The following is a 24,714-nucleotide window of genomic DNA, read 5'->3' as shown; positions in this document are numbered from 1 at the left end:
GTGTATACTATTACAAAACATTTTTGCCAAAAAATCAAATCTGAATCTGAGCAAGCCTCTATATCTAACTAGTAATTTGCCAATTTATAAGAAATACAGGGGATAAAAGAAAATGTTAAATGACACTGGACATAGAACTGGCAAAATCTAGACTCTGGAAAATTCCATAGGTCAAACAACCCAGATTCTTCAACAAATAAATTGGAAATTTTGAAAAATAAAAGATATGTCAACAAATTGCAATACATAAATGTTACCTGAATCCTGTTTCAAATAATCAGAATGTTCAAACAATGTTTATGACAAAATCAGGGAGATTTAAACATTGACTTTTTGATAATTTTAAGAAATTACTATTTTGTAGGTAAGATTGTGGTATTAAGGTTGTGCTTCAGAAAGAATCCTTGTGGTACAGGCATATAATGGAAAATTATGCAGCCTTAAAAAGGAATACAATTCTGACACATTGTACAACATAGATGAACCTCAAAAACAATATGCTAAAGGACAAATATTGTATAATTTCACATATATGAGGTACCTAGAAAAATCCAATTGACAGAGACAGAAAGTAGAAGTGGGTGACAGAGGGAGAGCGAACAAGGAAGGAGTCATTGCTTAACGGGTACAGAGTTTCAGTTTGGGATTATGAACAAGATCTGGAGATAAATAATGTTGATGGTCACAGAACAATGTAAGTGTATTTAATGCCACTGAACTGGACACCAAAAAGTGGTTAAAATAATAAATTTTATGTTATATGCATTTTACCACAATAAAAAGGAGTTCTTAGCTTTTAGAGATGCAGATATAGTACAGTTTGAGATTTGGTTCAAAATATTCAGGATGGGAAAGTGAATGAGGGTGGGGATGAAACAAGAATTGATAACTATTGAAGATTAGTGATAGGTTCATGAAAATGTATTTTGTGTATTTTTAAATTTCTTGTTGATTCATTATAAGTGCTAGTGTTACATATTCAAACATGTATGTGATATAACAATATAATTTGGTCAAATATTTATTAGGCTAGTTTTTCCACTTTTAAATGTGCTTGAAGTTTTCCATTAAAAAGAGGAAGAGGACAAAGAGAAGATTGATCTATATTTTGTCTTACATTGTCCAGGTTATCACAGTGATGTCCTTTACTTGGAAGTAGCTCACCAGTAATTCAGCTATTTCTGGCTGAACCCAGCATTCAGAGTGACTATGGCAATAACTAGGTATGCATAGCTCTGAACATTTCCATTTTTCCCTAAGCCCTAGAACAGTCAACCATACAACAGTACTTCTAACTCAATTTCTTTTTCTGTTTGTTTTTTTAAAATTTATTCTAATTAGTTATACATAAGAGTAGAATGCATTTTTTTACATATTATACATAAATGGAATATAACATCTCATTCTTCTTCAATTTCTTGCTTTGTACCCTAACTCTCTCCTGGATTAGAAGCCTATTATTCTAAAGCTCTGGCCACCTATCTGAGACCTTTACACCCCATCTCCTAACTACTTTTTCCCTAAGATCCCAGTCTTCATGCCTAATTTCTTTCTCAAGGAACAAGTAATAATACAATATACACATATACAGTATTTATTATGTGTCAAGCAGGGTTTGAAATAAATTACATGTATCACATCATTCAGTCCTCACAATATCCTCATGACTTAAGTACCATTTTACCCTTTATCTTGCAGATGATAAAACTCAGGCACTGGGTGGTTAAAGCCACATACCCAAGCTGGTACTGCCAAGGCAATGGTGGAAATGTGATTCAGACCCAGGCACAGTGAGCCCAGAGTCCTTGGTTTCCCTCACCCCTGATTGGCTATCCGTATCTCTTAAAGGAGAACATTTATATCACTTCCTATCAAATCCAGCTTATCCTGCCATTGCTAAATTTCTGCCTAAGTCTCCTGATTGTTCAACTCAAAGTCAGAAGATTTGATTGGCAAACAGCTAGAATTGGAAAAGCTACAGCCAGAGAAGCCCTGCTGCCAATGACAGAAATGCTGGCTCCCTGACAAGGTCCTGCATCCACACTGTGCCATACCCAGTCCCTGAGCTGTTAGCAACAGGAGTGTGCATGGGGAAGGCAATGTCCTCACCACACCAAATCATACAGAAGTATCTGACACACCTGCAGAGTACACTGTAATGGTATTTGACCTGTGCTAAAAGTCTCCAATTTGAAGTGAGAAAATGAATATTTGTATGTTGAGGGCGACACAGAGAGGATACATTATAGTGTGACAGATGGAAATGGATTTACTAAGACATTAATAGTATCTAGACAGGTTTTCAAGCACACCTGGGAATACATTACTGACACATTACAGGAATACACCAATACACTTTTATTCCCATAGCAGGCAGAAAAACACTTTACCTTTTACAATTCAAAAGAAAACTGCACAGCAATGACACCCAAATCTTTTAATTTTGTCTTTTAAGCTAAAACTCTAAATTTTGGGCAAGAAATTCACCATGATCAAGTTTCTCCTTTACCATCATTTCAATGTCATTTAGCTCATCCTTAAAATGTCATTCCTTCCTAAATTCATTATCTATAATACAATATGCATTTATGTACATACATAAACATATATGCATTTATGTCATCATTCAAGTGTTAATTTCTCTCTAATTTTTAAATATGTGTGACACTGACATAAATGCTAGTTATTCAAAAGGAAACAAAACTAGACCTTTACTTCATATCAAGTAATAAATAGAAAATAGAATAATAAAAGAAATTTAAGGATAATTTCATATTATCTTAGTGCGGGGAGACCTATTGAAACAAGATAGGTAACCCAAGAACAATAAAGGCAAATATAGACATATATAACTGCATTTTTTAAATCTTAATTTTCATATAACAAAAACTCATAAACAAGTTTTGGGATATTGGCCAAGTGTAGGAGTAGAATAGGAAATCTAAATAGACAAAAATTGTATAATAGGTTGCACATACTCACTAATAGTGACAGAAATGCAAAATAAAATGTAGGTTTATACCCATAAGACCTGAGGGGTGGGGAGTAAAAGGTAATTATAACAAATAAAATTGAAATCTTAGGGAAGCAATTACTTTCACATACCATTGGTAAAAGTGAGTTACAATTTTTTGGAAATTTTATAATGTCAAGGAAAAAATTTAAATGTCAAATAAATAAAATGTCAAAATTTAAAATATGCATGCTTCGTGACCCACGAAGAGAAATCTATTCCACAGAAATAAAAGCATTGATATTTAAGAAAAATACAAGATTGCTTAGTGAGACATTTTGATGGCAAAAAAGGAACAAAATGAATTTTTGAACTGTAATCTTTTTCTTCATATTTATTCACATAGGCAGGTGATACAATAAAATATTACACTTGTTTTTTAAAAATGTGAAGAAAAAAGCACATTCTTACAATGGAAAAGATTGGTGGTTACCACTTTAACCAAGTTATCAAACTGCTTACAATGAAACAGTTTGGTATTGTATGTCTCTTGATGTTATACACAGAAATATACAGTATCATCTATGAAGAATACTTGACAAATAGATTTTGTCAAATCTAACCAGACTAAATCTAACCAAACCTTTAGACTAAATTTCCATTTTCCAGGAAACACAAGAAAGAGAGGAAGGAGTTAAACAATACCCAATACCTGGAGGAAACAATCAGACAAGTACAAGATGTGGGATGTTCTGGAAGATAACTAACCTGGTCTCTTCCAAAGGTCTAGATTTAAGGGGAAATGGGGAGGGGATGGAGATGTAGCTTGGTTGTAGAGTACTTGCCTAGCTCATGAGAGACCCTGGATTCCATGCCAAGCATCGTGAAAGAGAAAGAAAGAAAGGTGGGGAACTATTCTAAATTAAAAGACTCTGGAGGGCTGGGGATGTGGCTCAAGTGGTAACGCACTTGCCTGGCATGCACGGGGCGCTGGGTTCAATCCTCAGCACCACATACAAATAAAACAAAGGTGTTGTGTCCACCGAAAACTAAAAAATAAATATTAAAAAATTCTCTCTCTCTCTCTCTCTCTCTCTCTCTCTCTCTCTCTCTCGCTTAAAAAAAAAAAGACTATGGAAGCTGGGCATGGTGGCACACACCTGTAATCCCAGTGGTTTGGGAGGCTGAGGCAAGAGGATCAAGAGTTCAAAGCCAGCCTCAGCAATTTAGCAAGACCCTGAACAACTCAGTGAGACCCTGTCTCTAAATAAAATATAAAAAAAGGACTGGGGATGTAGCTCAGCAGTTAAGGGCCCCTGGGTTCAATCCCTGGTCTAAAAAAAATGGAGCCATTAAAACAACTTGTAATGTGTAAACTTTCATTGAATTTGGATTTTTTAAAAAGTAGCTATAAGGGGCTAGGGTTGTGGCTCAGTGGTAGAGCACTTGCCTAGCTAGCATGTGTGAGGTGCTGGGTTTGATTCTCAGCACCACATATAAATAAGTGAATGAAATAAAGGTTCATCAACATCTGAAAAAAATATTTTTTAAAAAAGGTAACTATAAGCCAGGCAAAGTGACATACTCCTGTAATCCCAGTGACTCGGGAAATTGAAGCAGGAAGATCACAAATTCAATGCCAGACTCAGTAATTTAGTGAGGCCCTGTTTCAGATTTTTTAAAAAAATAAAAAGCTCAGTATAAATCACCCTTAGATTCAATCCCCAGTACTGCAAAAAGAAAAAAAAAAGCTAAAGAGAAAACATCAATTTAGTATACCTAATTTTTTTTTCTCATGTGCACAACAGAAAAGTTTATTTTTACAGAAGTGCTCTAAATCTTTAGTAACTGCTTCTAATTTTTCCACATCACTATTTTGAACCCTTGAGTCTGGCTGTCCTGGAAAACTGAAGAAGAAGTCATGGGGAAGATGATGTGTAATATGATCTGTTCATGAGATTCAGAAACTAATTATCTTAACACTTGAATACTGACATCTAAATATTGTAAAGATACTGTGGGGAATGATATTGACCAAATTATATTGTTATCCCATGTGCATATAACAAGGAATGCTACTATTATGTAATCATATTATAATGTACCAATAAAACAATTTTGGGGGGCTACTGGGGATTGAACCCAAGGGTACTTAACCACTGAGCCACATCCCCAGTCCTTTTTATTTTTAATTTTATTTTTATGACAGGGTCTCACTAATTTACTTAGGACCTCACTAAGTTGCTGACACTGGCCTTGAACTTGCAATCCTCCTGCCTTAGCCTTCTAAACAGCTGGGATTACAGGGAGTACTGGCATGAGCTACCATGCCTGGCAACAAAAGAAATTTTTAAAACTATATGCACACACACACACTCTCAAGTGCCCCTGGTTCAATTCCCAGCACCAAAAAAATAAAATAAAGTAGCTGTAATGAGATTTTTTATGGACAATTGGGAAAAAATTGAATATAAACTGATAAAATATATAAGGAAATTAGTTTTGGTATGCTATTAACATAGTAGAGTGATCACTGAGAACAATAATGTACTATACATTTCAAAAGGCTAAAATAAAGGATTTTGAAAGTTTTCACCATAAAGAAACAATAAATGTTTGAGGAGATAAACATGTTCAACCTGATTTAAACATTTTATAATGTATACATGTATTGAGACATTATATGGTACTCCATTAACATGTACCATTTTTATATTTTAATGTATCAGTTAAAATAAAATTTAAAAGGTAGGGGACACAACTCAGTGGTAGAGAACTTGCCTAACATAAGCAAGGCCCTGGGTTTGATCCCCAACACTGCAAAAATAATAATAAATAAATAAAATTTTAAAATACTTCTTTAAAGTTATAAGGAAATTATTGATTTTCTAAGGTATGATAATAATCTTGTGGCTACAAATGAAGAGGTCCTTATTTTTTTAAGGAAATGCTTGCCCTAGTACTTATGGGTGAAGCATTATAATGTCCAATTTACTGTTTCAAATTAATTCAGGAAAAAAATAAATATTAGATTGCATTGAATCAAATTGCCACTTTATATATCAAAAATAGTTGAGTATTGGCAATTTACCTGGCTTCACCTGACAAATGAGGAGAGGAACATGAGCACAAATACAGTAAAATGTTAATAATGACTAAATCTAGACAAAAGCTTATAGGAATTCATTTTATTATTATTTTAACTTTTCACAATAAAAAATGGAAGGAAAATAAAATAGATCTATGTCTATCAGCCTGGATAGATGATATAGTCTCATTTTTTGAAACTGTTGAGGAACATGTATAGAAGAGACCCGTCAAAGAGATGGAGTAGAGGAATGGCCTATGTATTTTTATAGATATGTCCAACCATGACAAATGTTAATTATGAATTAAGCTATGAATATTGTTTATTTCTAGTATGGTAAGAACAGCAGGAGCAGGGGAATGGTTAATAACATTTCTTTATATATATCTCTAAATTGTTTCACTTGTCAAAAAAAGAATGTTTTCTTTGTATAATTTTTGAAAATCCAACTTAAAACACATACACACATACCACTTATATATAATCTTCCAGAAATTTGCAGTATAGATTGCTTTTCAAATAGGAGTCTACATAGATTTCCCCAATACATTATATCCCTATATCTTCATTTAGATCAGAGGTCAACAAACTCCATCCTATGGCTAAATCTTACCCTCCACCCGTTCTTGTAAATAAAGTTTTACTAGAACACATTAATTAATTATCCATAGCCAATTTCATAATACAATGGCAGAGTTGAGTATCTTTGAGAAAATGGCCCTCAAAGCTTATTTATTACCAGGTCCTGTCTTTACAGAAAAAGTTTTCTGATCCCTAAGTTTGATGGTCATCTTGTGTGTGTGTGGTGGTGGTGGGGTTAAGTGACTTTACTTGGGTAGACCAATTTTTTCTTTTACTTGCAACCAGATACATACTAACTGATACACAGTTACAATTTGCTCCTAGGAACAAGGAGCACAGAGTAATCTTTAAATTTGGGGTTTGCTCTTTAACTTTACTCAGGCCTCTAGTCCCCACAGCACTTTCTTTTTGTCTCATCCTGTCAGTCCTTGCTGAACTTATTTCCTGTTCTGTCTAACCAGGATATTATTTCTCATCTATCTCTCAGTGAATTCACCCACCTTTTCCTTCTGTCAGCCTTCATCACTTCCTATGCTAATGATGTAGATCAATACAACTAAGGAAAATGCCTAACTGTGAAACTGGAGCAATTACAAATTCAAGGTTCCCAGACTTACAGGAGTCCTGAGCATTACTTAGTTTCTGTTTGATTTGTTATTGGTTACCTCTCTTCCTCATTATTTACACGTGGTACTAAGGATCGAACCCAGTCCCTCACACATGCTAGGTAATTGCTCTACCACTGAGCCACAAACCCAGCCCTGATGGTCATCTTTTGATTTTTTTAAGTTTTTGGTTATAAATGGACACAAACCCTTTATTTTATTTATTTATTTTTATGTGGTGCTAAGGATTGAACCTAGTGCCTCACACATGCCAGGCAAGTGCTCTGTTACTGAGGTACAGCCCCAGCCCCACTGATGGTCATCTTAATGGATATTATGCATCACCTAAACAGTATGCCTCATAATTGAAAGCTGTTATCCTATATTAGCATTCTAGTTTTCAGATGGATTTATAATCACTTTGGCTACAGTAAGATGGCTGGAACTATGGTGACCTAGTGGAAAAAAGAATGTAGAAAGGCTTAAAAAGTCATTCCAGAAAAATGACATCCTTTACTTTATAAATATTTTTAATTCAAATGTTATGGGTTATACACTTGCTAGTGTTTCCTATATGTTGTTTAATTTGGCTGTATACTTATATAAGATCCATAAGCAGAAGGAGTTATAACTGATATTTTTATTATATGCTAACATAAGATAACATTAGAGTCCAAGAAAGTGTTTTTAAGGAATCTGAATATGTATTTCAAAAACTTCCATAATAAAAAGTGTGTATTAATTAATCAAAGGATCTGTAATTTATTCAATTTTGAGCAACATTCCCTTTTTAATGTTGAAATAATAACTAAGAAAACTGAAGTTAAAAATATTCTAGGTCTAATTACACAGACTTACGTTTTGACTCAAAGTTGCCATACTTGTTACATATTTAAATAATACGCTATAGTCTATTCCTTCTTTGGATTTCTTTTTCTCTAATAGGAGAGTCAAAACCTGTAGATAGTTTTATCTCATCTTCTCCCCTGATTCAGGAACTGACCTATTCTAAAACATTTCTGAACTCCCACCCATATTTTGAATTATGACTGACAAATTAATTGTTTTACCCTTACACACAATCCAAATGCTCAGGTGGTTTATTAAACTTGATAACACAGACCCAAATACTTTCAGTTTCAGTTTGATTTTTTTCTCAAAACAAACAAGCAAGGCAGGATATTCTGAAGGCTATCACATTCGGGCATCTAACACCTCTCATAATAACTGAATGTTTTGTTTTTTCCAGTGCTGGGGATTGAACTCAGGGCCTCACACCTGCTAGACAAGTGCCCTACCACTAAGCTACATCCCCAGCTCTACCTTTCAGATGCTCCTGAAACAACCACTAGTGAATGTTAACTTCCAGAATAACCTTGTGACAAACACATCCTGCAAAATGCAGCTGGATTCCATTGGCTCTGCCTCTCAGCATGCTTCTCGACTGGAGAAACCAAAGTGATGTGAAAGCAAGATGAACGTCTGCAAGGAATATGGTGCAATAATCATGTGTCTACAATTCCATTATGGTATAATTAATCTTAATTACACTTTAAATTCTGCCTGAATTAAAAGACTCACATAGCTTGAGTTTTCTGTTGCCTATAATTTTACCATGTTATTTTGAGAAATGTAAAAAAAAAAAAAAAAGTGTTCCAAAGCAAAATGGTGACTTTAGGGACCCTATTCTTAGGGGCTCTTGCAGCTCAACTGTGGTCAGCTCTGTCCATTTTCACCATTTGCTGAGGAGCAGGTGAGAGTATTTTATGTTCCTATCTCCCATTTCCAGAGTCAGAGGCAGTCAGCAGGTGGAGAAGGAAGTGCTGATTACATACCCAGTCACCTGACAGAAGAGGGTGTCACCCATACCTCTCCTGGTGTTTATGTTTCTCTACATTGTTCTAAAGGCTGGCTAGAGACTTGGCATTTGCTTCCTTTTCCATGCACCATTGTGAAAATTTCCTGGGTTCTCTTTCAATCTTTCCTCTCTTGCTTACACAGGCACTTATTAACCTTTTTGGAGATTCTCCAGGCACACCCAGCAACTCCTACAAGAGCAAAGGATCTTCTTAGAAGGCGGAAAAACTGCACCCATAGCAGCACCTTTATTGTGGTACAATAGAGCACAGCCTGTATTATCTGTAAGGCCAATACCATGAGATCCTTTTGCCATTTCTACCTATTGGGCTATGGTGCAAATGAAGATTTTTAAAAAAATATCCATGGGGCTAGGAATTCCAAGGTCCTACACCTTGCTGAAGGGAAAGAAAATGACTGGAACTATTAGAAAGCCTTGGGCTTGAAAAAATATGAAAACTGAGTAATGGTCTATGTATTTTAGCTGGACATATCTTGACCTTGAGAATGACAAATTTTACTTCATTTTGGAAGAGAGAAGGAAATGTTCACTAAAAGCTCTGCACCTAAAGTGGAGTCTACTAAACATGCATTCTACTGAAAACTTTCAGCTGAAAAACTGGAACAAAACTGGCAGGAAATGGTGGAAGATGCCCTGTAGAGGGAGAATGACTCTGAACACCTGCAGTGGGAAAGATGATGAAAGTGTGATAGGTAGCTAGAAAATTGGAAAATCCATGTGGAAGCTTTAACCAAGCCATGAAGCCCAGGAACACATCTGCATCCCTTCTAGAAGATATGGAAAATGAAACATATACTCCATATAGGAGTATAATTCCCAGAGAAATTATGAATTTAGCCTTTCTATTCTTGATTTTCCTGCACTTTCCAAGGAAGTTATTGAATCCTGAAGCATACCTTTGTAGAAAATATACCATATTCATAGATTGGCACACTCAATATTGGGGAGATGCCAATTCTCCCCCAGAGTCCAGAAACAGATCTGCACATATACTGTCACCTGATTTAGAAGAAATCAGGGGGCTATTGGAGTCCTGTTAACATACTACATCCTTGATCTCAGTCCTAGTTACATCAGTGTCAGGTTTGGGTAAATTCAACCAACTGTACATTTATGATATGTGCATTATATGTTTGCATATTATAATTAATTAAAATTTTGCTTTCAATCCCTTTATAAGAGTTTGAAATGACATTTTTCAAAGATTAAGCTGTTATTGTTCAAAGTAGAAAAATAAAAGAAAATGCTCAAAATTTGAATGAATTTAACAATGGCTTAGTTCTTAGCTTCTCAATTACCCCTTTGAAATATCTCAATATTGTCAGATTTCCTCCACTCTGGCTTCTGAGGGTTTATCTTCTCATTCTTTTTCCTACCCATCACTTTAAGGCACTCGAAAAGCTATTGATTAATAGGTCCTTTACATCCTGCAATTAAACCTAGTACACCAGGGTCCTTTACTCTAGCTACTGCATCAAGCTTCTTTGTTTAGAGAAAACAACTAGAACAATTGGACTGAGGAATGCTAAAATGTTAAAATGCTAAATGTTAAAAAGTCTCACTCCAAGTGTTTCCTCTTTACCTACTGAGAAACTTCCCATTTTCATATGGAACACATAGGTCTTCCTAAAGGCCACTGGTACTGGACCTGGTATATTTTCTGTGTTGAAGTCACTTATCTTTAGCTGAATGTCTTCATAGATAACAAACAATTAGGTTTTGCAAGGCACCTTGTAAGTGAGTAATGATCATTTATTACTTAGCTCCATTTAGAAATCTGTAATTCAAGACTCACTGAAGTCAATAAATAGTGGAAAAAAGGGTATTCTGGCATGAAGCTTGTTTATATGTTATACTGGATTTGTGATCATTTTCCATTAAACTTTTTAAGGGACCTGGAAATTGGATTGTTGTCTGTTTCTGAAATTCTACTCACCTAGAGAACCATCTCCAAACAGCGAGATGCATGGCTCTAGCATATCATATGTGCCTCTGTAAAATGAGGGGCACAGACAATGGCAACACAAAGATATATTAAAAAATACATAATGTAACTTGTCTTAATATACTTTTCTGAGTCTAAAAATATGCCAGACCAAAAGAAACATATTTACATAAAAAGCAGACAAGGTCAAATAACAAAGAAAGCCCTTAATTAGTTGTAATCAACTTTAATTTGCATACCGTATATAATTCCTAAATGATTGTTAATAATAACTTTATATAATGGACTTCCAATTTTCATGAAAATGGCACATTTTGATAAGCAGACACAAAACCCTAGTACTAATAAGGTTTAATTTGCATACATTAGACTGATTATCCAAACAAAAGGATTACAGTATTACTTCTCCATACCTTTATGTCCTTATTATGCACATTTATTAACTTCACAAAAGCTAGCTGTTAGTGACAAACAATAGCCATGGTTGAAAGAGAAATCTACGGAATGAATAAGGTACATTTTAATGCTAAGGAGCAAAGTTTATACATCATAAATGCCGAATTTAACTGTTTGTTAGCTAAAGGGGCTAGAATTCCACAAAGAGTGCTTCATCCTTTGAATAAACCAGCTTGTTTTTGTGACCTGAAAAAAAAATGCCCTGACACACTTACTCCATCATTTCAATTTCAGAATGAACTTATCTCAAGCTAGGAAGCCCCGACACCGTAGTATACTGAGAATTCATGAACAGCAACAGAATTAAGCTTTAAATGTGTGGTTCTGGGATGCAGTGTTAATAGATATATTTCAACAAGCTTAGTTTTCAGCCAAGTAAATAATAATATAGGTGGCATTAGTATTGATATCGGTTCCTAATGCTATCATTTATACCCAGCAATTAAAGTTTAAGCACTAAATAAAGCATTATTAGGAGATCTGGCTTGGCTTTTCTTATATGTGAACACAAATGAAGCTCTCGAGCATTTGGAGAAGAGCCAAAAAACTTGAAACTTAACCACAAGCTACTTCTGGGGTTTTCCTCCATGTTTTTGCTATTTGTCAAGATACAAAAATAGAACACCAGGAAATAATTTCCAAAGAAGGCAGGAGGAAATGGAAGCCCCAAGAACTGAACTAAGTCCTTCATGGTTCACTTTGACCCCTCCACATCTAATATCAGACATAAAAGAGTCATCTGCTAGAAATTTGTGTGTCTGAATATCGAATAAGATTCTCATAAATATGTGCTGAATGTTCTATACAGAAAATAAAAACAAAAAAATATGTCTTTGCTGAAGGACAAATAGCTTTAAACCTTCCCATGTTTCCCATGAACTGCTGCTCACTGCTCAGACCTCCAAAGCACCACCAAAGGCTGGATTAGGAAAGAGATGCACTTTAACTGACAACCCTGTATTGAACAGGATGATCCAACTTCCTCTCTTGCATTATCAGAGCCTAGAAAATACATGATTCAAATGATAAATGCAATGCTTACTTGTCAAATACCTAGACACTATATAATATACTCTGGCTCAGAGATGTTCTTCCACACTCCATACTCCCAGATGTGGTTTCTCCACTATAAATACCACATCTGGATTTGACCAAGTTCTTGAGGAGTTGCGCTAAACTGCTGCAGGTATCTGATGTGAAACATCTTTAAACCAACATAAGAGGGCTGGGGATGTGGCTCAAGCAGTAGCGTGCTCGCCTGGCATGCATGCGGCCCGGGTTCGATCCTCAGCACCACATACAAACAAAGATGTTGTGTCTGCTGATAACTAAAAAATAAATATTAAAAAAATAAATAAACCAACATAAGACTGGAAGGCTAAATGAAAAGTTATGCTCCCTGGACATACTGGTATATGACTATAGTCCCAGCTTCTTGGGAATCTGAGGCTGGAGGATCACTTGAGACCAGGAATTCAAGACTGTCCTGAGCAACATGGTGAGACCCTATGTCAGCAAAGAAAATAAAACAGAGGCTGGGAAAAGTAGATCAGTGGTTGAGTGTTTGCCTAGCATGTGTGAGGCCCTGGATTCAATCTCCAATGCTATGAAAGGAAAAGAGAGGAAAGGGAAGGAAGTAATGCTTTCATAACTTTATGTGCTTATTTCTCATTCAACTAATTGAAGAGACTTGGAAGTTTGAACAAAGGAGTTTCAAAAAATTTTGTTTTGCACAGTATGAACGCTAGAGCCTTACAACTTCAATTTAAACAAGTAATAGCTGGGGATGCAGCTCAGCAGTTTAATCCCTAGCACCATAGGAAAAAAAAATGTACCAGTAGTAGTAGTAAGTAGGCCTCCATCATTTGGTGTAAGAATCACCACACAGGACATATAAATAATAAAATGCTACCATCCTGAATAGAGCAATTATCATGATCACAAATTAGGGTAGTTACAATAAATTCCAAAGTACCACAACGAAGCAAGGATTGTTTTTCTGCTGTTCCATTACTAAACTGACATTAAATGGTGATAGTGACTCTACTATTTTGCCAGCCCCAAAGTCAGTATCTGAATGTGCCCAAGATGTTTTTCCATTGATTTCAGCAGAGGCACCTATATATAGAAGAACACAGAATTTTGGTACAGGAAATAAATAAATGCTAAACTAATACAATTTATCCAAAGACAGTATTTAGACAGCAAATTTCTTTCACAAAACTCAAAAGGTTAGCATGTTAATCATTTTATCATGTCTTCAGTGATCTCTTTCTATGCAGATTTTCAGAATACTAAAACTATAATCCTACCCAGCTAGGAACAATATTCCTTTTAGTCAAGGGCAGAACTAGAGTGAAGACAATTCATCTTCTCTCCCAAGCAGCTGTACTTTTTGCTGCTCCACCCCAGCCCACTGAGTGGGAGGCTGTACTTCTGGACCCAGCATAAAACATAATACAATGTGAGACAGGAAATGCAGCCTCGAAGCAGGAACATAACTTCCATTAGCATTTCCTTCACTCAAACTGATAGTGCACACTCCCAAAGAAATAAATTTACACTCCGATTCTCTTTCTATCTTTTCTCTGCACATTATGGAAGAGAAATAAAGATCTCTTTGTCAATTCAGATGTGCTGCTTTTCATGTGCTGTGCTGCAGATCAGAGAGCACTTCAGATTATGCAGAGAACAAAGGCCAGCTTGCCTACTTACCTGATTACTGAGAACTGTCCATCTGTAGCAGTGTCTTCTAATAGTACATCAGCTGCCACCGTGATTCACATTCCAGCAAGACTTCTAGCAAACATGTGAAACCCACCTCAAACTTGAGAAGATAAAAAACACAAAACAAAAACATATGTAAATTATTGTCCTGTTAATCTTACCTGCCATTCCCCAAATCATTCTGGCCTAAAGGGGCTAGATAGAGCTTGTAGCCATGCTCCAAATGAGTCATTTGAAACATTCAAATTCTGTGCATACCATTGAATCTCATCTACTTTCATGAGAATATAAATGCATTGTACATTAGTTTGCCTGAGATATGATGCTACTAAACCTACCATCTTTTGCGTACTAATTCCACTAGTTAATATTTTCTTTTTTTTTTTCAGGGAAGACTTGTCCAGTGTTCTTTTCACCTATAATAGTCTTCTTCTCTAAGAGTTTAAACCCAAATTACCTGGTTAAGGTTAAGAAGGCTAGACCAAAGCAATTCCTTCTGATGAATTTCTAAATGCACTTTAAAAGCCAGGAAGGGAACTGGAGATGGTAAGTTTTATACTTACTATTTTCTTTTCTTTCTCTCAGCCGGGGATTTCTATTTGCAGATCTAAGATGTCATTATACCATATCCAAAAGAAAGAGTTTTAGGGAAAATATCATTTTGTATATGCAGATCTTATGTTACCACACCACATGATAATGTGATTATATATCCAGTGACATGTTACCTCTGCCTGGGGTGATCATGTGTCCCAGTTTACCCAGCAGAGCCCTGAGTTTTGCCTGTTATCCTGGAATAACTATTTTAAAAAAGCACACTACTTTTCACTGGAAAGTGTTCTGGCTTGAACAATAAATTATATAGTTTATTAAAATGCTTTCACATCACTAACATATGAGCAAGTATTGAGTAACATCATTTATGAATTTCTGTGTTGAGGGTTCTCAAGTTCTAGAACATTAATTAAACCTCATATTGCTATACTATATTGACACTTCATATCAACTCTTTATATTGATACTTTATGTTGATATTTCATATTGCTATTTTAACTTTCTATGGTACTCAGAAATTAACGACATACTAGACAAGCACTCTACCACTGAGTTATACCCCTCACCCATTTTTGTTTGTTTGAGATAAGATCTCCCAGTTTGGCCTTAAACTCCTGGGCTCAAGCCATCCTCCTACCTCCAAGCAGCTGGGACTATGGGTGTATACCACCATGCCAAACTGATATTTTAATATTTTAAATTACTTTCATGTACTTACATTTTTTTATCCATTCAGTGTGAGTAAAGATATTGCCATCCCTAGTGACAGCTAAAACAATGATCATTGATTTCAGCCGGATGTGGTGGTGCACACCTGTAATCCTAGTGACTCAAGAAGCTAAGGCAGGAGGATTTCAGAATCAAGGCTAGCCTCAGCAATTAGATGAGGCACTAAGCAACTTAGTCAGATTCTATCTCAAAATAAAAAAAAAAAATAAAAAGGTCTAAGGATGTAGGTCAGTAATTAAGTGCCCCTGGGTTCAATCCCTGATAGCAAAAAATAAACAAAAATGAAGATTATTGATTTACCTAAGACCAGACAGTAAAATTTCCTCATTCCTTGCTCTAAAAGTATACTTAAAAAATGTACTTTTTACTAAAACATAACAGAATCCTATACAATAGACTTGAGAAATTCCTGACTCTTTTTGATATACCATTCACCTTATTACTTCAGTTTTAACTCAAGCCAATTTCCCTAGCTGAAAGAAGTCTTTGAAACGAATCCTGCAGTTTTTTGTGGGACAATAACCCTTTTATGAGAATTGAATTTCCTATCTCTCTGGGTCAAACCAAATTAAACCCAAGACTAAAACAAGACTTTTTAAATTATAAAGTTAATGTTATCCAGGCATGATGGCTCATGCCTTATAATCCCAACTACTGGGGAGGCTGAGACAGAGGGATCCCTTCAGCCCAAGAGTTCAAGACCAGTCTAGGTAACACAATGAAATCCTGCCTCAAAACAAAAATAAATTTAGTGGAGCTTGGACAATGGAAGAAAGGAACTCATGACAATGTTTATAGGACTTTACATACAAATATAGGCAAGCTTTCAAAGTCTTGAAGTTCTTTCCTCTAAATTAAAGAGAAATAGATCATAGCATGAACATTTTTTTTTACCATGGACATTTCCTAAAATAATACCTACCAGGATCGGATTTACATCAACCTAGAGGCACTGGAATGTGGGATACCACAGAGCATGGAAGAGAGAATGTCCTCTTGCCTTGGCTTTCAGGAAAATATGCTCTTTTTCCCAAATTTGACCATCAGTGTGGTTCACCTCAAAAAACAACCATTTTAAGCTAGACAGTTGCAAATAATATCAAAATCTCTGACATCCTTCACCCTCTACATCTTACCATCACCAAGTTCTGTTGATTAACCTCCAAGACATCCTTTCAATGCCTTCATCTCTACTTACCCATGTTGGACCATAACATTTCTATCCTAGATTATGCAGTAGTTTCGCAATTGTTATTCCCACCTGCACACTTGCACTCTTCTAATACATTCCCTGGCTTAAAGTTCTTCAATAGCCATACTTAAGGAAGTTCTCTAAGGCCTTTATGATCAGACCCTGTAGTCCTCTACCATCTTCCCTAGACCTTCTCCTTTACAGCCTCACTGGCTTTCTCTCAGTTCTGTGAAGATACAGCACTCTTTTCTGATGCAAAGCCTTCAAACAACTTTCTCTACCTAATATTTACCTACCCCTACCCATGTAACCAGGTTAGTCCTTCCCAAACTAGTAGTTTCACAATCACAGTAGATAAGTAAAAAGTATGTGCTTGTAGCACATTCTGGAGGAATTCCATGAGATCACACATAGCTAGAATTTTTTTAATTCTGCTCCAGTCCCTAAGCCTGGCTTCCCCTGACAGCTAAGGAGAGCAATTTCTCAGCTGACCTACAACTTGCTTTCAATACTGTGCTCCAACTTTCAGCACTATGCTATTGGAAGATAAGGCCCAAAACAGTGGTTCTCAGAGTATGGTCCCTGAACAGAGGGTCAGTATCACCTGGAAAAGATTAGAAATATAAATCATCAGCTCCACCAGCTTACCAAATTAGAAACTCTGGGGTGGGGCCCACCATCTGGCATTTTAGAAGCACTTCAGGTGATTCTGATGCACACACAAATGTTAGAATTTCTGGTCTGAGAAAACATTGTCGATAATTCTTGTTCATCCCTCAGATCTCACTTCCTTAAAGAAGTCTTCCCTGACCCCCACAATATGTCATCTCCTGCTGGTGTTTATTTTCATAGCACAAAGTACATCTCCTTTATAAAACATCCCAAGTACTACCAATAAATATTTGTGAAGTCACCTGTTTCATGTCTCCACAGCATACTGTAATCTCTATGATGCCAAAGATCAATTTTGTCTTATTTACTTTGATTCACAGTGCATGAAGAAATGAAGGGTTGGGGGACAGACTTTAACAAGAATAAGAAAACAGTCTTTCCTTTTGACAAGCCCTGAGGTTTTTTTAAAATATCTAGCTGAACATGCTCTCTGCCTGACAGTTAGCAGCGTAGGTCCAAGATCTTATTTTAAGTTAGATGCACAGAAGGTATTGCTCCAGGAAAAGACTGACAAAGCTGAAATCAACAATAAAGGCTAAGGCTGAAGTTCAGCAGTGTGATACTGATCATCCAAACTTCACATCCAACAACTAGGACCCTTGGACTTAAAATGGGTTCAGAGAATTCAGCTGGTTCTAAATGCCAAGTCGTTTAGTTAAGAATACTAGATGTTTATTTTAGTCAGCTTTTTCAGCTGTGACCAAAAGACCTGGCAAGAACAATTAGAGGAGGAAAAGTTTATTTGGGGGCTCACAGTTTCAGAGGTCTTAGTCCCAGAAGCCAGTTCCATTACTACCAAGGTGAGGCACAACATCATGGCAGAAGTGTGTGCTGGAGGAAAGCAGCTTGGAACATGGCACCAGGAAGCAAAGAGAGAGAAAGAAAGAGACTCCCCTCACCACAAAATATATACTCCAAAGGCACGACCCCAATGACCCATCTCCTCCAACCACACCCTACCCACGTACAGTTACCACCCAGTTAATTCCTATCAGAGGATAAATTCACTGATTATGTTAAGGCTCTCATAACCCAATCATTTTACTTCTAAGCTTTCTTGCATTGTCTCACACATGAGCTTTTGGGGAACACCTCATATCTAAACCATAACACTGTAATAGGAGATTACTTCTGAAATTTCAGTAGCTTAACTAAATAAAAGTTCATCTCTTGCTTAAGTCGTTTGTGCAATAAAGAAACTGTGTTTGGGCCAGGAGAGGGGTGTGGTCCTATTCTACACAGTCATTCAAAGGGTCAGGTTTCTTGCATCTTATGGATCTGCCCTTCTTTATGTCTATGAAGTCCTCTCCACTTAACTATGGATGGAAAAAGAGAGAAGATGGCACATGAGAGATTTATAAGGAGCCAGACCTGGGTGTGGTTTTCATCACATCCACTCAAATTTGGTTGGCCAGAACTTAGTTATATCACTACACTTGACTGCCAGGGAAGTTCCAAGGAAGAAGGGAATAAGTAAAGAAAATTAGTAGTCCTGCTATATTCCTCCCCTCTAGCTATCAAATATCCATTTCATTCTTCATCTTAGACAGGGACACCATGCTCACCCTCTCCCTAAAGAGAAAAAAAAATGAATTATCATCAAATCAATGTATCCAGATAAAAGATCATGATATCAGGGGATGTTCTGCCCTCCCCATTAGATTCAAATTTGATTTTTTTGTATGAAGATCTATGAATTAATAAGAAAAATTGCCAGCACCCCCAATCCCATGAGGTCAACTAGCCTACTTGCCCACTCAAGGTCTTCATGTCATTTTGGCCCCCAGACTGCTGCATGCGGGGGAATAGAAGACCAAGCAGCCATCAGCCTTATGCAGTAGGGAGTAAGGCCACAGATATACCATGGACATGAAAATCCTTTGGGCTGCCATTCTTCTCTTTCACTGGGTAATGAGAGAAGTTACAAACACATCCATCCACTAGGGTTCTCTGGGTCATTTTGGCCCCAACTTGCATCAGTTCTGGGAAACCAAGGGCCAACCAGCCTTTAGTGTTCAACTTGCTGTGGAAATGAGAGCCTTTTTGGCTGACTTACAGGCTTTGCACAGTGGGAAGCCTACAGCCCGCCCACATGCTATGGAAATGAAAGTCCTCTTGGCCACTGTCTTCTAGTATGCTAGTGTACCAATTACTCTCTGGCTATCCACTGCTTGTCATCTGGAGAACCCATTCCCAGGCCCTTCCAGAAATCCACCTATTTGAGGATCCTCAAATATATATATTAGGCCTCAACCTAATATAGAAATGAGAAGTAATCCCAGCATAGTGGCACATGCCTATAATCCCTGTGATTCAGGAGACTAAGGCAAGAGAATCACAAGCTTACAAACTTGAGGCCAGCCTCAGCAACTTAGTGAGACCTCGTGTCAAAATAAAATAAAAAGGGCTGGTGACGTAGTTCAGTGGTAAAGCACCCCTGGATTCAATCCCCAGTACCAGAGAGGGGTGGGGAGGAGAAATGGGATCTAAAAAGCCTTTTACCCTTAGGCCTCCAGATTGAAGTGGGAGACAGATCCTTTTGGTAAACATTTTCCCAGTACACTGGTATCCCAGAGGGCCTTCCACTCACCAGTCTCACTCCCTTACAGGGTTTCACAAGTCATTTGGGCTTTCAGTCTCCCTGCATGCTAGGAAACAGTGGGGAATTCTTGAAATTGCCCTGCCCATGTCTGTTCAACTGCCAGCCATTATGGACACCATATCTTTCTTCTGTGCTGTAGAGCTGAGGACTCTTTGTGATTTTATATCAAATACATTTTGAGGAAACAGGACTCATTTTTGTTACCATCCTACCTGCATGCTAGTGTCCCAAGGGAACATGGCTGCATCTAGTGTTCTTCTGATTATCACAACCCCCAACCTGCCTGTAAACTTGAGAAAACTGGCCATTGGTGGGGCAAATGCTCTGGAAATGAGAACCCTTTTGACTACCACATGAGTCTTGTCTTCTGGGGAACTGAGGACTCTTCTGGCCTCAAACTACAGGTATACAAAGGGCATAAGACCCCTTCGGACCACCACCCTTCTACCTCACTAGTTAACAAGGAGAGGGGCTGGAGTGGCCTCTCCAGTCACAAACATGGCCACTGACTAGGGTTCTAGAGGTCATTTTGGCCTCCAGCCTGCTTGGGACTGAGGAACTGAGAGCCAAATGGCCATCAGCCTTCTGATGTACTTTGGAAATTAGAGACCTTTCTGGCCAACATACATGCTTTCCATGGTGGGAAGCCAACAGCCCTTCCTGCTAACAACATACCACATTCTGCAGAAGAAATAGCGTCTTCAGCCACCATCCTTCTTCCCATGCTTGTACACCAAGGGTTCTTCTGACTGCTCACTGTTTTTCAATCAAAGAACTGAATTGGAAGCCATTCCAGTCACCAGTCAGTCCCAAATTTACATATTTGTGGGTTCTTAAGAACCTCAGATTTAAATGCTCTTCAACAGATGAATGGATAAAGAATGGAATATTACTCCACCTTAAAGAAGAATGAAAATACAGCATTTGCAGATAAATGAATGGAGCTATAGAATATCATGCTAAGTGAAATAAGCAAATCCCAAAAAACCAAAGGCTGAATGTTTTCTCTCATAAGTGGATGTTGATCCATAATGGGGAGGGGAGAATGAAGGGAGTTTAGATTGTACAGAGAGGAATGAGGGGAGGGGAGGGGATGTGGAAGGGAAAGGAAAATGGAATGAGACAGACATTATTTTATATATATATATATATATATATATATATATACACACACACACACACTACCAGTGTGACTCTGCATCATGTCCAACCAGAGGAAGGAGAAGTTGTGCTCCATTTGTGTACACTGTGTCAAAATGCATTCTATTGTCATGTATAACTAATTAGAACAATTTAAAAAATTAAAAATTCCCCAGGTTAAGGTGGACAGGAGAACTAAAAGTTCCTGTGGCCTCTGGCCTCCCAAGTACTATGGATGTAAGAGCCCTCTTTACCACTATCTTTCCCATGCTGGTGTCCTAGAGGCCATTCCAGTCATCAATTTGTGCCGCAGTCCGGCTGCAGCAGAATAACCGGGAGGTGACGAAGTACTTGTGCAGATTGATACAGCAGGGGTGGGAGCCGTTTATTGCAGGACAGGAGCAGTATTTATACATTCCACACAGCTTATCTAATTAGCATAAACTAGATACAGCAGTCAACCAATCAGGAATCTCCACACTTAATGGCTCGCTTTTGTTACTTCTCAAACCACTCCCTCTGGCATTTTGCCAGGCACCATCCAGACTTGTTTATGAACTCTAACATTCCCCTGGCAAAATGCCAGGTGTTATTTTTGACTTGTTTACAGACTCTAACAAATTTGGTTCTTTGCTAGGATTCCACAGATCATCTTGCACAGTACCTCCCTCAGTGGTGGGGAACAAGGACTATTCTGGCAATTCTACTGTGTATAGCTGTGCAGCTAAGAACCATTATGGCTACCATACTGTCCTAACATGCTGTAAGGATGGTCAAGTGCTCTTTGTGCTTTACACAAACTGCCTTTTGAGGAACCAGGAATCCTTTCAGTTACCATCCTAATTGCATGCCGGAATCCTGCAGGTCTTTCTGTCAGAAATCTGGCTAGATAGGGTTCTGTGGATCATTGCAATACCACCCCACTTGCCTTTGTTCTGGGAAACAAAGAACAACCAGCCATCAGTAAGCTGCAGGCTGTGGAAATGATAGTTCTTTGGAGCACTGTATGGACCTCCCTTACTGCAGAGCTGAGGGCCCTTCTGGTCCCAGGCTACAGGTACACCATGGAAATGCAAGCTCTCTCAACCACCTCCATGCTGGTGTATTGAGGTCCCTTTTGGCCACCCACTGCTCACCAGATAGATGAGATTGGAGGTTCTTCTCAGCACCAACAATGAAGAAATTCATGTATCAGTGAATCCTTCAGGGACTCAGCCTGTGTCAGAGGAAGGAACCAAAAGATCCCACCTTCAGGTCTCCAGAGAACTGTGTAAGACAGATGTTTTTTGGCAACTGTCTTTTCTACATACTGGTATACTGGAGGAACTTCTGGTCTCCAACATGATTCCCCATGAGGGTGCCACAGGTCATTTCAGTCTCCAGTCTTCCTACATACTATAAAACCAAGAGCCCTCCAGGAATTCTCCTGCATAAGTACCATATCAAGGAGAGAACTTTTGTCCTCTTACAGCCCTTTTTACATTGGAAAACAAAGTTTTCATCTTATCACAGGCTTCTCACCTTCTAGAAGGTGAGAACCAATCCCTGCCCCCCCTCCCCCGCATCTTTCCTGTACACTGGTATGCTCATGGTTCTTCCAGCCATCTGCCTACCTCCACAACAGGGTTATGCCAATCCTTCAATTTTTCAGCATGTCCTCATCCTGTATTAAGCCAAAGTTCATTCAGCTGGTATCCTGAAAGTGTGCTAATGATGAGAAGATACCAGATTACCCACCTGTTTGTGAACAGGACTGGAGATCCTTACAACCTTTGCCCAATGTACTAGTGTCCCAAGAGCCCTTTTGGACACCATCCCAGATGTCACACATTAGCCAGTCCTTCTAGACTTTAACCTACAACTAACTGTGGAACTGAAGACCATTCTGACCTTAGGTGGCCTGAGTATTGTGGAATCAAGAGGCACTTTGGGCTCTTCTTCATCCTTTTCATGGGATGGTGTCCCATTGGCCCTCTGATCACCAATCTGCCTTCTTGCTAGTGTTGTAGGAGTTATTTTACCTCCCAGCTTGCCCGCAATTCAGGGAACAGAGGGCTATCCAGTCATCAACCTGCCCAGAACCTCTAGAAATGAGAGCCTTTCATCTACCAGCCCTCCCATGTACTGGTGCCCAGATGGCAATTCAGGCCACTGACTGGCTCTTTTAGGCCATTGTGCCATTGTGTCCTTTCAGTCACCAACCTGCCCATGATTCTTCTGTCCTTCAGACTCCTACCTACATATATGCTGGAGAACTGAAAGACATTCTTGCCATCAACCTGCCTGTACACTGTGGAATAGAGATCCCTTTTAGCCCCTTGTGCTGATACCCTAGGGAAACTTTTCCAACAGCAGCCACTTTAATCCAGGATTCCAGTGGCCCTACAAGTCTCCAACCTGCCAGCAAGTTGTGCTCAGGGGTCCCTTTTAGCCACCAACCTGAAAACACACTGAGGTCATGGGTTAAGGGTTCTCATGGCATTAGCCTGTCCATTGGCTGTGGAATCTACAACCCCATCCTACTTCATATTGTTTTTCTTATGTCTTTTTGGCCATCATCAGTCTCAAAATCAGTCTTTTTTGTTGATGACCTATGGAAATCTTCCAGCCATAATCCAGCACACACATTAGGGTATCAGGAGTCCTTTTGCTGCCTCCCCACTGTCCACATGCTGGAGAAGGGTCTTTGTAGAGCAAAAGTGGCCATAGACCATGTAAATGGGTGGGCAAGGCTGAATTTGGCTCACAGATATAGATTTACATCCATCCAATGAAGTGAAACTCCAGAGTACTAGAACTCTGGAATTTGGACCAGGTACATGGCTATATGGAATAAACACCACAGTTTCAAGCCTCCTTTCTAGCTAGATATCCAAGTTCTGGCAATGAGCATATGTGTGAAACTCCTAAATCATGCCCCAAAAGGAAAGGGAAAATGTTCTGGTTATTTACTGCATACTTATAAGCAACCCTAAAATAATGGCAATCAAAAATAATTAAATAAATAAATAACAATAACTATTACCTCTCACAAATCTACGGGTGATGTGTTCTTTTATTTATTTAATTTATTATTTATTTTTGAAGAGCTGAGGATTGAACCCAGGGCCTTGAACCCAGGGCCTTGATCATGCTAAGTACTCTACCACTGAGCTACACCTACAGCTCTGGTGTGTTTTTAACTAGGCAGTTCTGCAAGTCTCACTTAAGGGCTCATGCAGTTGAAATCAACTAAGAAACTTGGGCTTGTCTCATGATCCTCATGGTCTCTCTTCTCTGTGTGATCTCTCCACTCAATCTCTCTCCAATGGAATGTCCAAAAACACAAAGAAGAATCTTCCAGGCCTTCTTAAAGCTTAGGTCTAGTGTCATGTTACCATCTTCTACTGGTCAAAACTTTCACAGGGCTAGGCATAATTCAAGCAAAGGAGAAACATGTTTTCCTTCTCTATGAAGGAAGTGTCACTGATTTTGCAGCCCTCTTTAATCTACCACCAAGAGAATGGATATTTGGAGGTAATTAGCAATTTTTGCCCCACATCCCTTCAAGACAAACCATTTAAAATGCTAAGAGAGGGCCATTGCCATA

At 38.1% G+C, this 24,714-nt stretch overlaps 1 long non-coding RNA gene across 1 annotated transcript; it reads right to left on the bottom strand.

The window, feature by feature from the left end:
- Positions 1 to 11,291: 11,291 nt before the first annotated feature.
- LOC125614132 lies at positions 11,292 to 20,885 on the bottom strand. The gene is made up of 3 exons (XR_007344778.1): positions 20,661 to 20,885; positions 14,224 to 14,335; positions 11,292 to 13,626 (listed from the first exon to the last, which is right to left on the bottom strand). It is a non-coding gene; the product is annotated as an uncharacterized LOC125614132 (long non-coding RNA).
- Positions 20,886 to 24,714: the final 3,829 nt, after the last annotated feature.

This window comes from Marmota marmota, unplaced genomic scaffold (genome assembly GCF_001458135.2).
Source record: "Marmota marmota marmota unplaced genomic scaffold, marMar, whole genome shotgun sequence".
NCBI lineage: Eukaryota > Metazoa > Chordata > Mammalia > Rodentia > Sciuridae > Marmota > Marmota marmota.
Note: the sequence above shows the minus strand (reverse complement) of the source record. Positions and strands in the feature narration are given on the sequence as shown.